Source organism: Lagenorhynchus albirostris, chromosome 12, assembly GCF_949774975.1.
Source record: "Lagenorhynchus albirostris chromosome 12, mLagAlb1.1, whole genome shotgun sequence".
NCBI classification, from domain to species: Eukaryota; Metazoa; Chordata; class Mammalia; order Artiodactyla; family Delphinidae; genus Lagenorhynchus; species Lagenorhynchus albirostris.
The window spans coordinates 11,906,391-11,921,817 of NC_083106.1; the positions used below are offsets into that span (position 1 = coordinate 11,906,391).

General features: G+C 48.1%; 2 protein-coding genes across 5 annotated transcripts in view; both read right to left on the reverse strand.

Annotated features, from left to right (window-relative positions):
* The window catches only part of TIAM2 (TIAM Rac1 associated GEF 2), a 232,152-nt gene extending 225,239 nt beyond the window's left edge, over positions 1-6,913 (reverse strand). Inside the window, exon 1 of the mRNA XM_060167248.1 lies at positions 6,777-6,913. The gene's annotated coding sequence lies outside the window, so the exon portion shown is untranslated. The remainder of the gene's footprint in view (positions 1-6,776) is intronic.
* Positions 6,914-11,973: 5,060 nt separating this feature from the next.
* SCAF8 (SR-related CTD associated factor 8) overlaps positions 11,974-15,427 on the reverse strand; it is a 198,680-nt gene continuing 195,226 nt past the window's right edge. For all 4 annotated transcript variants that reach the window (XM_060167252.1, XM_060167250.1, XM_060167251.1 and 1 more), the window contains one exon: positions 11,974-12,376. The gene's annotated coding sequence lies outside the window, so the exon portion shown is untranslated. The remainder of the gene's footprint in view (positions 12,377-15,427) is intronic.

Genomic DNA, 15,427 nt, shown 5'->3' on the forward strand with positions numbered 1-15,427 from the left:
CCTGTGCTCCGCGGTGGGAGGGGCCCCAACAGTGAGAGGCCCGCGTACCGCAAAAAAAAAAAAAAAAAAAAACAAGCCTCATGGTTATCCAGAGTGGTAAGGGTAAATGTGACTGTTACTCTATCAACCAAGCCCTGGCATGAGGCCTGAAGAGGAAGGTTAATGAGAAGAATTTGATGCCTCAGCTGCCAGAAGACACTGGGACTCATTAGAGAATAATTTTATTTTCTCCCTGAAGAATCTAAGGCCCTCAAAGGTTTAGCCAAGTTGCCAAATGAGTAAAAGGTGTATTCTATACCAGAGTCTAGATTAATACTCAGTATAATGATATTGCTACTACTCCACACTTCAGATGGAGAAACCTTTATTTTTTAGCACTTTATTATTGATAAAGAGTCAAATATTTGGCAAAGGGTCACTCAACTTCATAATCACCAAACAATTTCAAACACGTAGAAATTTAAAAACAATTTCAATGAGCACTTCCTGCATTCTATCGACCACCATTTAAGAACAGCCACGAAGGCACCATGCTGGCCCTGGAAGAGGTACAAAAAGAAAATAAGCAAAGCACTCCCTGTGTGATGGAGAAACTGCCCACAACTAAATATCCCACGATGAATGCCACAACTGATACAGACCACACAGGACCAAGTGCCTGGAAGCACAAGAAAGAGTGCTTCACACTCAGAGGAAAGGCTTTGCTGAGTCTCAATAAAAAATGATGAACAGCTGACCAAACGGGGAAGAACCATCAAAGGGAAGGACAGAGAGAACAGTGCAAAGCAACGGAAAAGGAACGGAGTATGGCCTCTACTTTGCCAGCCCAACTCCCAGCTCCATCCTGCTCACCATCCTTATTTTACATAATTTGATACAGCCAGATCCGATCTACAGGGAGGGAAGAACAACTAACACTTCCTGAACTCTCATCCTGGCAGGTAGGGTTCTAAGCACGTTATGTTAATTAGTTCATTAATTTCTCAATTCTCCAAATAATCTTCTATGAGGAAAGCACTGCTGTCACCCTCCTTTCAGATGTAAATCCTGAGGCACAGAACACTCTTTACAAGACAAAGCTATTTTGAATTTTAAAAATGATAACAGGGGCTTCCCTGGTGGCACACTGGTTAAGAATCCGCCTGCCAATGCAGGGGACACAGGTGGAGCCCTGGTCCAGGAAGATCCCACATACCGCGGAGCAACTAAGCCCGCGAGCCACAACTACTGAAGCCGCGTGCCTTGTGCTCCGCAACAAGACAAGCCACTGCAAGGAGAAGCCTGAGCACCGCAACGAAGAGTAGCCCCCGCTCGCTGCAACCAGAGAAAGCCCGCGTGCAGCAACAAACACCCAATGTAGCAAAAACTAAATAATAAAATTTTTAAAAAATGATAACAAAATACTGCACAAAAATTCATCACTATATTTTAAAGGCTAAAAGATTTGGGGAATCCTTAACTTTTACCAGTTTGAGAAGATTTCCAAGCTTATTTTCTATATGCCATTTCCCAAACTACTGATGACAAACTTCTAGTTTTCCATCCTATTCCCAATGCAAAGGAATCACTTAGTAATGGGAACTCTTAAAGAACCATGTCCAAGAGACACATTCAGAAATCTAACCGTGAATTTAAAAGAAACCTTGTAATCCAACACCACAAAAACACAATGAAAGCTGCAGTCCAGATTCTGTTACTCAATCTGCAAACCTCCTAAATGGAAACGAAGCAGACCCATTTCCAGCTGGATGGAATGCCTGGAGAGGAGTGGGCCGGATCCCAGGCCAGACGGAATCCAAGATAGGAAATACATTACACGCTCCTGGCAGGGAAACTTCTCGAGCACCAGCCTTTGTCTCCTGACCTCAGTCTGTGGGAGGGCTTCGGAAGGGGCACTTTTTGTTCTTTCTTAAAATTCTGAACTAACTCATAAAAGCTTTCAAATTCTACAGTTTTTTTAATTAAAATCCTCGATGCATTTACGATTGGAGACATGCTAACCGTTGAGACAGAATGGGAGAGAGGAAGGACCACGCAGTCAGACAGACTGGGTGAATCTCAGCTGTGCCACTTCCTAACTGTGTGAGCTTGGGTGAGGGGCCCCCGCAGGTCCCCAGGCTTCTCCTTCTGCACTGCTGAGGTCTGTGAACATCCTTAACTGGATCCACTGCCCCTTGCCCACCACACTCTTCCTCGCCAAGTCCATCCCACCTCCTTCAGATCCCAGGACTCCATCCCCTTGTGTTTTCCCACTGCCCAGTCCAGCTGCCTTTGACCATCTGCACGATTACAACTGACCATCTTTCTGGCGGTCTTGTTTTCTTGAATCCACTCACCACACTCTAAAGAGGGACTGGTCGAAAGTGCAAATCATTCCTCTGCCTAAAGCCAAAGTGACTTGCTTTTATGTCACTTGTCTTTCTTCTCCACTTGAAGAAAGTCCTTTACTCAAGTCCAGAGACTCAAGATACTTAATACACTTTAGGGGTCACCAAATGCCTGTTCCATGTGGAGGGACAGTTGTTTAGGCTTCGGTTTCCTCCTCATTCCACGAGAGCCTTGCTGCTCTACTCAGAGGAATAAATGGGTGATGCATACAGAAAGCCAGCACAGTGCCTGGAGAGCACTTCCCGCCAGTCTAACCCTTCAGTGTTCTAAAGTTTGCAAAGTGCTTTCACACGTGTGAGCTCGTTCGATCCTTCTAACAACTCTGCGACTCAGGAGGTTACAGGAAGAAACTGAGGCTGGTGATATCCAAGGCTTGCAGAATCAAGGCTGGTCTGTGGACAAACCTACTGATTCCATATCCTGAGTTCTTCTACTGATGCCTCTCTGTCAGGAGTTCTGGCTTCTTTTACAGAAAACATTTCTTACCCTTTTTTTTTTTTTTTTTTTTGCGGTATGCGGGCCTCTCACTGCTGTGGCCTCTCCCGTTGCGGAGCACAGGCTCAGGACGCGCAGGCTCGGCGGCCATGGCTCACGGGCCCAGCCGCTCCGCGGCATGTGGGATCTTCCCGGACCGGGGCACGAACCCGCGTCCCCTGCATCAGCAGGAGGACTCTCAACCACTGCGCCACCAGGGAAGCCCTCTTACCCATCTCTTGCATCAAGTTTATCTAACATTTTTATTGCATTTAAGGAATACAAACACATAGGCCAAATTCCACTATAATGGACTCCAAAGGACTTTGGTTTGTGCTATATCAAATAATTACTTTAAATAAGTAAGCTTTCAACTGGCTCGTTCATTCATTCCTTCACTCAGCAAATATTTATCACCTGGCTACTTCACACAAGGCATTGTGTTTGGTGCTGGGAATCTTCCCTTTCCCTGAGATATAATTAGTCTATACCTTCAAGATTTCCCAACTGAAGCCAACAATGGAACATACAGAAGCTTGAATACATAAAAGCACTTGAATAAACAAAGCAATGAACTAAGAGCCAGGGAATCTGAGTGCTCACCTTGGCTGAGCTCCTACCTAAGCTCTGTGACCTTGGACAGGTCCCTGGTACTACTTTTCCTTACCTATAAAATGGGAAAATTGGTCTATATTATCTTTAAAGTTATTCTATGCTATCAATTCTAGAGAGTCCAGGATTCCATACAACTGTCAAATTCTTTTGATGTTTAATGGTATACGATTTTTTTTTTTTTTTTTTGCGGCACGTGGGCCTCTCACTGCTGTGGCCTCTCCTGTTGCAGAGCACAGGCTCCGGACGCGCAGGCTCAGCGGCCGTGGCTCACGGGCCCAGCCGCTCTGCGGCATGTGGGATCTTCCCGGACCGGGGCACAAACCCGTGTCCCCTGCATCGGCAGGCGGACTCTCAACCACTGCGCCACCAGGGAAGCCCATGGTATACGATTTTATACTACCATGTTATAAATTTTGGTGAGATGATCCACATATAGACTTTAGCTTGACAAATATCTCTAGATTGCCCACAAATTGTTAGAAGTTTGAAACTACATACAAATTTGGAGCATTTTTAAGCACCTTACAGCCAACTGAGCTTGCAAACTGCCTCACATAAAAACTGCATTTTCTGTAATGTGTAAACTGCAATCTTAAATGCCGCTCTCATTTGAAGAATCTAAATAAATTAGCTTCAACGCCTTCTTTTCTGATTCTTCTTTTAATTCTGTGATGTCACTTTAGGATGACTGGGGCTTGTGTACAAAATGGCACCTCCACCAATGTAGTAACACATGTTCATGGAAGCCAAGCTCTTTATGGCCTTACGTTTAAGAGTCTTATACCCTTATCTCTCGCATCAAATCATGATTAGAGGCATAAACCTTAGAGCCTTGAAAGGCAGTCAGCTGAGGCGGCCACCACGTGCCGGCACACATCTCGGATGCCCACCTGTGAATCTACAGCCCCAGATTCTTCCCTGTAATCAACGGTAAGACACCTCTTATGTCTGGCTGCTTCAAGAATCACTTGAACAAGCCCGACATAAGAGCAAACCAAAGCACATTCCTATATCCTGACTTACGTGAGGAATCTGCCCCTAAACTTCAGCTTCTTTCTAGACGTCTGTAGAGACGGTGCTTTCTTTTCTCTCATTCAAGGAATCTTAACTGAGCTCCTGCTCCGTCAGTCTCTGTGATGGGTGCCGAGTTGGGTAAATTAGAAAAGGCGGCCCCTTCCAACAGAGAGGAGGGCACCAGGGGCTTGGTGAGTGGAGTGTAAATTGGATTTCAGCCTCCACTTGCCCACGGGACAGGATAACCCTGTGCAGTGAACAACTCACAATTTTACAAGGTGGCTTGGCCAGAGGTGTTTAAAAAAAAATCACGTTGTAGTGGAGATGATGACTACTAGAGAAGAAAGAGCTTAACTGCCGAGCGATAATGAGGAAGGAGAGCTTACTAGAGAATGCATCTGACTGACACATGAAGGACGTGTGAGTAACCAACAGATGGACAAGTGGAGCGAGAAGAGTATAAACAGAATGCTCATTCATTCCAGACAGTGGTCTGGAAATGACAACTTGGAAGGAGTCTGATGAGGCTGGGGGTGTGTGTGTGTGTGTGCGCGTGTGTGTGTGTGTAAGGGGGGGGAGGCGAGACCTGGAAGGGGTCTGATGAGGCTGGCTGTGTGTGTGTGTGCGTGTGTGTGTGTGTGTAAGGGGGAGGGGGGAGGCGAGACCTGGAAGGAGTCTGATGAGGCTGTGTGTGTGTGTGTGTGCGTGTGTGTAAGGGGGAGGGGGGAGGCGAGACCTGGAAGGAGTCTGATGAGGCTGGCTGTGTGTGTGTGCGTGTTTGTGTGTGTGTAAGGAGGAGGGGGGAGGCGAGACCTGGGGAAGAGTCAGGAGAGGAGGCTGTAAAGGCAGGCAGGGGCCAGATGATGAAGCATTTTATATGGCAAATTAAGGTGTCAAAACCGGATTCGGAGATCATTAGGGGCTCGTTTTGCCGCTGTAAATAATAAACTCTTCTTGGATTATACCTTGCCCTGTTTTTTCACATTTACCAATCACAAGGTAATTAGGGGCTCTGATTCCCTAAAGCAACAAGTCTTACCCTGTAAGCTGAGCAGGTAAGATCCAATGGAGAAGAATTTTGCTTTCAGCACAGCACCAATCTTGATACTACATTTTTAGAATATAAAAACCTTAAAGAATACCAGAAGATGTTCTGAAGTGTGTACATACACAGGTTCTATTGGTTATGCTCAAATGATAAAACCAGAAATTGACGCTTTTCATTGAGCTTAGGTCTGAAATATTTATAGCATATGGTCTGCACCTGTAAGAAACTTGGAAGACTTTAAAAACTTTTATTAGAGACCCTCCAGGTTAAATCTACTGGAGAGGGACTGGAGATTACCAGGTGCCGTCCGTTACAATAATTATGTCAGCGGTATTTGAGGGACGGGTGGTAGAACGGGTGAATAAGCATGAGAAGAGAACCCCAAGACCTTGGCCACACAGTGAATAAAGGTCTTACCGCGACGCAAGGCTGCCTAGATTACAACTGTCACCAGGCAGCCTCTCACAGGGCCTCTCGCAGAGGCAACGCGAAGGGAAATATCTTCAGGACCAAGCAGCCTCCCCTCCCCCCAATTAAGTAAAGTTACCCTATTTTACTATTTTAAAAAGTATGAAGACGCATGGAAGCTCATCATGGTAAGTTTCACCGTTTCTTAAAGAGAAACGACGCCGTGCAATCGTACCCCCCGCCCCGCGCCCGGACCTTTACAGCGGCTGCCGGCCGTCAATTGTTGGAAGAATGGCCTCTTTTCTTTCTAAACTGTTTTCGGTAAATATGATCCGTTTGCGACACGACGTGTCGGCTTTCCCAGAAACTTGGCACCTGGGCCCCTCGGAGCAGAGCCGGGCGGGGGCAGCGGCGGGACTCCTGCCCCTCCCGCCCGGTGGCCCCGGGCTTGGGGGACCCCTGGGCTCGGCGACCTGAGCCGCGGGCGCAGGGTCCGCTCCCCCAGGACCTTCCAGGGCGCTGGGCCACCGCACCCACGAGACCGGGCTCGGGGCGCGGAAGCCCGAACGCGGGGGTCGGGCGGGCCCAGGGGCACCGCGAGGGCCGGTGATCTGGAAAGCATTTCCTCCGCACGGCCAGGCTGCGCGGGGTTCCGGGACGCGCCAGGGAGCTGCCACCATGCGCCGGGTTGTGGCGGCTCGGCGACCGCAGCCGCAACCCTCGGCTCACCGCCCGGGGCAGGCGCCGGAGGGCGCGGCGAACAAAGCAGAGGAGGTGGGCCGCCCGCCCCGAGCCGGGGTCCGGCCTCGGCCCCCGCCTCTCCCCTTACCTGGGTGGAGCGCCCGGCACCCGCCCGGGCCCGAACCGGCGACACGGCCGTTCCCGCGGGGTCCTGGGGTCAAGCGGGGCGGCGCCGGCCGACTTGGAGAAGTTGCCAGGGTCACTCCGTCCCGCGCGGGCGCTGAGCCTCCAGCCGCCGCCGCTACCCCTCGCCTCGCACGCAGCGCCTGTGGCGGCGAGAGCGGCCGCACCTTCCTCCCCGGCCGCTGGGCCCGCCTCCTCCCCGCCCCCGCCGCCCAGCCCCGCCATCCCCCGTCCTCCCATCCCCCCACCAGAAGTCCCCCCGCCCCCCCGGCCCGCGCCGGCCCGCGCCCATCCCCCGCGGCGCCCACCGCGCCAGGCCCCGGACCCCGCAGCCGGCTCCCGGGGCGGCCCGCGCTCCCGCCCGCGTCCCCCGCCCGCGTCCCCCGCCGTAGCCTCCTGCGCTTTCTTTCTAGGACTTCCCAACTAACCAACACCGAGAACTCCACGAGCTTCGAGTAAGCGCCTACCATGAGCTCGGCGCTCTGCCTGCCATCGTGGATGCGGTGCGTAAGGTCCAGTGCCTTCCCCAAAGAGCTGAGAGTGGGAAGACGCTTACTCGGGTACCACTAAGGACAGAAGCAGGCGGAATCTGAAGCCTCGTGCAGGCAGGAGAGACTGTTCGCCCCCTAACCTTCCTGAGAAGGGAGAGGGGGAGGAGCCGGAGGGTCCGGGAGAATTCGGACTTCCCAGGTGGAGCTGCAGGGTTTATTAGAGAAACCTGGGGAATCCAGAGGGCCCGGATGATGGGGAGGGGAGGACGCTCGGGAGAAGCGGGAGTGAGGGCTGTGTTCCCACCCTCGCTGTCCCTGCCTTTACAAAGGCTCTCGCGTAGAGAGGAGCGGGAAGGGGGAAGAGTTCGTGTGCTGGTGTGGGTCCCGCAAGGAGGAGGCGCCAAGACAGGACTAGATACGGAAGAATTTTCTCAGGGGAAATGGCTGTGGGATTAAACGCCAGGGGCTTCCAGAGAGCCAGGCTTCGCGCGAGTCTGATCCCAGTGAAGGAGAGAGGGAAGCAACATCCCAACCTCCCTGCAGCCTCAGGAAGATCATGGGTGAGTCCTACACCCAGTGTTACCCATCACAGGGGCCCAGTTCTCCTCGGTACCCACCTGCCTGAGCATCCGTGTCTCTACCAGCCCTTAGCTGGGAGCAGCCAGATGAGAAGTGTGGCCTTGGGCACAAACCCAGAGGTGAATTTCAGAGCACAACAGCCAGGGCCCTTCCTCAGTTAAACTCCCAGAAAGCTGGAGATGGTTGGAGATCTTCCAGGAAGATTCCCACAGCTGGCGATTCCCCAGTCTACAAGACACATGGAATCAACTTTCCCACACACACCTAACAATTTTTAAATGAAGCCCCAAGGGTTTGCTGTGTTCGGACAGACCTGGCTCTCCACTTTCTACTGCCACAGGCTCTGGCCACACTGACCCCTCTCCACTACATAGGCTCTCCCTGGTCCTGTCTCCACTCGGGCACACGTGGCGGTGCCTCGGGGAATGCCTCCCACTCCACTCACCCTCCAGTTCCCAATTCAAGTATCACCTCCTCTAAGGAGCTTTTTCCCCTTAGCACAGAGCTACCACCCTAGGATCTTCTTTATATGTTTTTCACCCTTGCTTCTTGTATCATGTTTTTTCATGCTGTTTCACAACGTTATGTTTTTGTTTTTGTTTTTTCTGATTATACAAGTAACACATTCATTGCACAACTTGGGACATATAATCCGAATGTCTCCAATTCCTCCAGTCTTCAAGGGACACCTTCCCTTGATAGATAAGTAATCAGAGTCTGAGCCCCACCCCATGTGTATCAGTCTGGATCCAATCAGAAGAGAGAAACCACACAGCAATTAAGTGGTAAAAGTTTAATAGAAAGAATTATTAACTACGACAGGATTTTGGAGCAATGAGGAATTGACTGGTTAGAAGTAAAGAGAATGCAAAAGAAAATAGGAACAGCAGATACAAAGACTTTTAAAGCAGCCACTACCCCTGGGGCCGAGACAGAACACCCAAGGATAAGGGTGCTCCCTTATCCCTCCCCTACCCCAGGCTCAGACCCAGACCTTGTTGGGGAGAGCACGGCTATGGTTCACTAAGTGCCAGGGAAGTCACTGTGGTATCACACCAGTGGAACTTGCTGGAAATCTACCCTCTAGGGCGTGGCGAAAGTGGTATAGAGGGAGATGCCTCATGGAAGCAGTTCGCTGCAAAACCACCCAGAAAGAGAGGCGCCAGAAGAAGCCGGTGGCCGCGGGGCGCTGCCCTGCACTGCGGGATCCTGGTGCTGGGGAAACCCCTCAACATGCAGGAGCCGCAGGCAAGCGAGGCAACTGGCGGGCAGAGGTCTGCCCTCCTGCAAGTTCTCCCCACACCCTGTACTGACAAAGCTAACGACGAGGCAGCTGGCAAGGGAAATTACATAAAAGGCCGAGATCCCTTTTTACAGAGATGGCAAAAAGGATGAATTTGGAGCTGACAGGCAGTGAGTCCGTGACAGGCATGCTGTGCAACCTCAGAAGAGTCCAGGCGTTGTCCAGTTTCCCCTCCCCAAATATGCCTGCCCGGTACTTACGGTCTTCTCTCCAAATCTCGCCCTGCTGGCCCTTCTTCCCTCCGCTGGCCTTTCTGTTCCCGACTCCCACTCCCTCGGCTGCAAGTTGCCTCTTAGCATTTTCTCCTCCAGTTTTGCCCCAAGGGGAGGCGTGGCCTCTTCCTTGCCTCGCTTCTCACAGCACGCTAAGACCAAGTTGTGAGGTCACAGTTCACATCGGATTGAACAGACGTCTTGGGGAAACGGAAGGGAATTACAGAAGGGGAAAAGAAAAAAGCAAAAACCAAGTAATGGTCCCAAAGAGACGAAACCATCCGGAGCCTCTCTCTCCTTAGTCCAAGCCCCATCCAGGGCGCCAGTGTGTGCCCCCGAGCAGAGTCCAGGCCGCAGTGCCATCCGGGCCTAGCGAGGGAGAGAAAAAGTGTCTCCCCACTTTTAGTGCCGCTAAATAATAAAATAAAAAATAAATATGGAGTGTCTCCATAATCTTAGTGCCGCTCCATTAAATAAAAATAACCTGCGGAGATGAAGCTCTGTCTACAGTCAAGATGAACATTCGCATGATTAGGAAGTGAAATTAGCCCCCAATACTGAAACTCGTTCAGTTATTAATCCATTTACGGAGCCTTTACTCAGCTCCTGGCACTGTACCAGGCAGTAGGGATATAAGCTGTGTCACCGTTACAATCTGAGGGCGACAGATAGGAAACAAATCATTTTACAAATAGTTCTGTTTGTGTCTCTGCTAAAGATGCAGCGCATATAATGACAGTTAAGCTAGCTCTCAGGGATTAGAGGGGGCCCAGCTGAGCTCTGAAGGATGATTGAGTTGGATCGATCATTCCAAGTAAAGGGAATGGTGAATTTGAAGCTCTGAGGTGCGACAGAGCTGGGCCCATTGGAAAGGAAGGGAGTAAGGATAGAGCAGCCAGAGATGAGGCCAAAGAAGCAGAGAAGAGTCAGTCACGCATGCTTTTGTTGGCATGTTAAGAATTTTGGATATTATCCTTTGAACAATAAGAACCTTCTGAAAGGTTTTAAGCACCAGTGTAGCTGGGGGGCTGGGGGCTGGAGAAGAGACTGGAGGGTGTATTGGGGAGGGGTATGCAGAGAATATACAAGACTAGTGTTCAGAACAGAGTTTGAACCTGGAGATGAAGACAGAGAAATAACCAGCCCGGAGCAATCCAGTCTAACCCAGGGCCTGGCTGAAATGCCTGCGGGAAAGACTGGGAAAGAGACAGAACTCTCGCGAGATGGGGTCGAATCAGCAAAGAAAGCTGAGGGGGAAGAGCCAGGGAGCTGGGGGACCATCAGGAAGTTATGCTGGGTCATCTTCATTATGAAGCAGGATCGCTTCCCTGTAGAATAACCAAAGGCCCAATTAAAGCAAACCTACTCTCAAAGATAAACTCAAATCTCCACCCCTGGCAAAGACCGGAACAGCCTGTTTTTAAAAGAGGCGGCCCCAGGGTCCTCCCCATCCACTCACTTCATAGCCACCAAAACTCTTAAGCTACAGTATCCTACTATTCACCAAAAAGTTAAATATTAGCTGTAACCCCACTCCCTAGAAATAACCATTCTGTCATATTCCCTTGCAGACTCTTCATACTTAAATTACTCAGATCTAAATTCCCTGCAGTAAGGGATCAGCCCAATCCATCCGTTTATCCCCAGTAACTTCGTACATTTTCTGGCACCTAGAGGGTATCTAGCAATGTTAGCAGAATTGAAATTCATTTCCAAAATCCTTCCAGTACTGGGCAGGATTTCGTTGGACTTTCTGGTAGTAGGACACTTCAAAAAACAAGCCATCCTTCCTCTGTACTATGTCAGAAAGAGTTTTCTTAAAACACCTTTCTAGTTTTTGGAAGTTTTTTGTTTGTTTTGGAAGTTGTGGGGGGTTTTGTTCTCTTTTCTCTTTCCCAAAACCTAAGGAAAGAGAATCTTCTTCTTACCAAGTAAACTCTCTGCCTCAGCCCGGGCCCCGCCAGAAATGACATTAGAACACACACACACACACACACACACACACACACACACACACACAATGACATTAGAACACACACACACACACACACACACACACACACACACAGTGGAATACCAGTCAAGAATGACTGTATTTAAAAGGAAACGAAATTGAGTTATTTGTAGTAAGGTGGATGGACCTAGAGTCTGTCATACAGAGTGAAGTAAGTCAGAAAGAGAAAGACAAATACCGTATGCTAACACATATATATGGAATTTAAGAAAAAAAAATGTCATGAAGAACCTAGGGGTAAGACGGGAATAAAGACACAGACCCACTAGAGAATGGACTTGAGGATACGGGGAGGGGGAAGGGTAAGCTGTGACAAGTGAGAGAGAGGCATGGACATATATACACTACCAAACATAAAATAGATAGCTAGTGGGAAGCAGCTGCATAGCACAGGGAGATCAGCTCGGTGCTTTGTGACCGCCTGGAGGGGTGGGATAGGAGGGTGGGAGGGAGACGCAAGAGGGAAGAGATATGGGAACATAGGTATATGTATAACTGATTCACTTTGTTATAAAGCAGAAACTAACACGCCATTGTAAAGCAATTATACTCCAATAAAGATGTTAAAAAAAAAAATGACTGCGTTTAATACCTGTCTCCACGGAGCTCAAATTCACTTTTACAGCTTGTTTGGGGGCAAGAAGGAGGATCCCAGCGCTGGTTACTTCCACTAAGTGCTTTCCTATTACTTCAGGCCCCGAACTAACAGGCTCCATGCAGCCTCCCTCCCAGTGCCCCAGGATCCAGTAAACAGACAAAGACCACACTGACTCCAGCCCAGCGTCTCCCCAGTGTAGGCAGGCATCTCTGCCAGTGGGTCAGGCTAACTTTGGAGAAGTCAGAGGATAGCCTTTTCAAGGGAGGCTGCATCTCTCCTTTCTGAAGATCATTGGCGGAAAACAAACGGTTCTTTTAGCGGCTGTTTCAGGAGCTTGCTCCATCTACTTCACGGCACTTTTCAAACTCCTGAAAGAAAGAAGGCAGTGGGCCTGATTACAATTCCAAAAAGCTGCGTTTAACCCAACAGTCTGGACGCACCCTGCACTGCCTGCAAACCATTTGCACGTGTGTATGATGTATAGCGGGAGGCCAGGCGGTACACCTGCTCGCAGGGGTGATGGGTCTTTCTTTCTCTTGGATTCCTTTGACCCATTTTTCCTTTCTGCTGACAAGTTACTAGAAGCTAACTGATATATTCTTGAAAGAAAAATGAAAAACAAAAGGTCGCCTGGGCTTCCCTGGTGGCGCAGCGGTTGAGAGTCTGCCTGCCGATGCAGGGGACACGGGTTCGTGCCCCGGTCTGGGAAGATCCCACATGCCGCAGAGCGGCTGGGCCCGTGAGCCATGGCCGCTGAGCCTGCGTGTCCGGAGCCTGTGCTCCACAACGGGAGAGGCCAAAACAGTGAGAGGCCCGCCCGTACCGGAAAAAAAAAAAAAAGGTCGCCTGATAGGATTACTACCCCATGATAAAAGGTCTATGTTTGTTTAGAAGATTGCTCAAGATTCCAGGTCTAAAAATCTCATTTAATCCCACAGAGACTCTCTCTTGGCCAGGGCTGATCCTGTCTCTACTCCATCCCTGAGCTGGAAAGCATCTCCCCACATCTCCCAAGAGGAAACAGAGGTCCTCAGTGCTCCCTGGGAAGTATGCTACGCATATTTGTGAGTGAACTTTGAGTGCATCAGCCCAAGTTACCAATGCACTGGTCTGGCTCCTGCGTAACCCATACGCAGACACCCTCCAACACCCAGTGAAAGACTTTTAACCTTGGGCTTCACTCTCAAAAGGCATATCCTTGAAAAAAAAATGCCCGTGACATTGATTGTTCTAAGTTGCTAAAACTCATGTGATTTTGTTTCATTTTTCATAATTTATAAATAAACTAAGTCTGATAAACATATCTGAACATGTAAAAGTTAATATTTTCTGAATCAAAATAAAGTACCAATTATAATGCTTATAATACTTTAAAGATGTCCAGTCAGTTCTTGCTAGCCAGCTGGTTACACAGCCAGCCTTACGTTTCACTGGAGCCCTCAGCCTAGGAAATGTGTTTACTGAACCCATAAACTTTCCATGAAATGCAAAACGTACACAATAGGAGCAAGTCTTTTCTCTCAAGTTTCCCTTTATGGCCCTGAGTTCCACTGTTTCAATTCCCTTGTGCCATTAAACTTGTTCTTGGACTTTGTTGCAGGTTCTCTGGTTGGACTCTTCCTGAATTCCTTGTACTTCCTCCCAGCCCTGTTCATTCTGTTGGGCCATTTCCCCTCCCCCCTCAACGTCACAGTCTTCCTCACTGTTCTATCACTGCTGCTGCTTATTATTATTGAAAGTATTGGGGTTTGGGATTTGCATGTGACAGTTCTAAGTGGGTCGGAAAGGAGGAAAAACAGATCAACTTCTGCTCGTGGGCAAAGATAATTTAAACCACATCTGAAGCTCAGGGTGGTTGGCGTGGAGCCATCTGATGTATGGACAAGATCCTTCACAAGGGAAGTGAGTTTTGAACTTAAATGACCCAGAGAATGGACTTCCGCCAGGATATTAGAACTAGCAGCTTTCTCCTCGTAAGTAGAGCTATGAAATCCATTTAGGCATACCAGTGTGGAGTGAGAATGAATCACATTAACTGTTATGTACATCCTCTAAAAGTTATAATTTGGTGATGATATGTAATGTGTGGGTTTCAGTTTCAAAGCTGGGGGATTAAATGAGCTGAAACCTGACCTTGAGCTCAGATATCTCCTTGGTCCGACACATCTCAAAAGAAAGGAAAAGAAAGTCTTAGGATGACCTATAACAATTATAGTAAATATTCATCAAATACATACTATACATCACAAACTTACATATATATGAAATAAACATATTTGCATGTCAGTACCTATAGACTTACTTGATTCTTTTAACAGCTTCATTCTATTGCATTTTTAAAAAGAAATTTACAAACTTTGGTGATAGAATGGGGAAACCGTGTCATGCAGAAAAAAAACCCTGCTTTTTAAACTCGGTATCTTGCACATTATATAAATACTTATTGAATTAACAGATATGTAAATTAATAAATCTTTATTGTCTTAAGTTAGAGTAATAATACCTTGACCTCATGGCTACTGTTTGCTTTTTCACCCTCACTTTCTCATTAGAAGCTTTAAATAAGCCACAAGCTTTAAAATCCACACTCCAGGCTTTTAAATTGATACAGTTTTCAATAGGACTATATATAACCTTTCTATAAGAGGTTAGGTTTGTATCTTTACACTGTAAAGAGCAAGTTTCCATAAAAAAATTTTTAAAAATCACTTTGGCTTTGAAATGTTCTCTTCTAGATTTTAAAACTACCATCAACATCTGTAGTCGTTCCCCAAAGTTACAGGATTAATGAAATCTTTCTGCCCACAACTTTTCCCTGCTATTGTGTCAAGAGTTTTGAAAATATTTCTATTTTACCATTTTTTAAAGGAAAAGAAAGAAAGAAAAGAAACATAATTGTTGTCTACTCTTTATGCCTCTGGAATAATCTGCGTTCTTCCTCACCTCCACCTTCCATCCCCTTCTCCCAACGAGGGATGGGGAACTCTGTTTGCATATTTTCTTCTTATTCCAGTCATTGTAATGAGAGTCTCAGCGAGCATACTTTCCCTTGTGGAATTCACTAATAAAAACAGACAGCCAGTTTTAAACAAGCAGCCCCGAGAATAGGAGACAAGCAGAAGCTGGGTGCAGGGAGCTGCTTTGCTTTTTACCTCTAGCCTCACAGATTGCCTTTTTCATCATATGCTCTTAGCCCGCAGGGCCGTAAGAGAATTTATAAAGCAATTTTGGATCCTTTGAAATAAAGGGACCCAATTTGTCACAAGCTTTTGACAATTTCTTTGTTCAAGTATTGATACGATTTCCTACAGCAAGAGGATATTATCAATTTGTGCAGAGTCCTACCTGGACCTGAAATTCAACTGAGAAAGGGACCCTCCCCTGATGACTCTCATTAACCAGCAGTGCTCCCGTTGCTA